This window comes from Myotis davidii, unplaced genomic scaffold (assembly GCF_000327345.1).
Source record: "Myotis davidii unplaced genomic scaffold, ASM32734v1 scaffold299, whole genome shotgun sequence".
NCBI lineage: Eukaryota > Metazoa > Chordata > Mammalia > Chiroptera > Vespertilionidae > Myotis > Myotis davidii.
In genome coordinates this window covers 9,362,189-9,362,554 of record NW_006293088.1, presented here as the reverse complement: position 1 = coordinate 9,362,554, position 366 = coordinate 9,362,189, and the positions used below count along the sequence as shown (strand labels likewise).

Below are 366 nucleotides of genomic sequence, written 5' to 3'. Positions count from 1 at the left end.
GGACCCCTCAAAGAGGCCCCAGGTGGGCCCACAGCCCCTCTGACTGCCCACTTCCCCAGGTGCCCTCTCCGCCTTGCTGACCACGGCCTGGCCACTCTTTTTTTTTTAAGGGAGAAAGAGAGAGAGAGCAACATCGATCAGCTGCACCCTGTACACCCCCGACTGGAGATTAAGCCTGCAACCCAAGCTTGTGCCCTGACAGGGGATCGAACTGGCGACCTATTGGTGCACGGGGTGTCACTCAACCAACTGAGCCAGAGGGTGGGCCCTGGCCACTTCCTTTTGATTAGCCCCGCCTTCTGCCCTTTCATTGGCTCAACCAGCTTTTCTGTGGAGAAGCCACTGGGCTCAGGGCCCTTGGGGTCC

At 59.6% G+C, this 366-nt stretch overlaps 1 protein-coding gene across 2 annotated transcripts in view; it reads right to left on the bottom strand.

Annotated features, from left to right (window-relative positions):
- ACOT7 (acyl-CoA thioesterase 7) overlaps positions 1-366 on the bottom strand; it is a 73,150-nt gene that overhangs the window by 27,289 nt on the left and 45,495 nt on the right. The window lies entirely within an intron of this gene.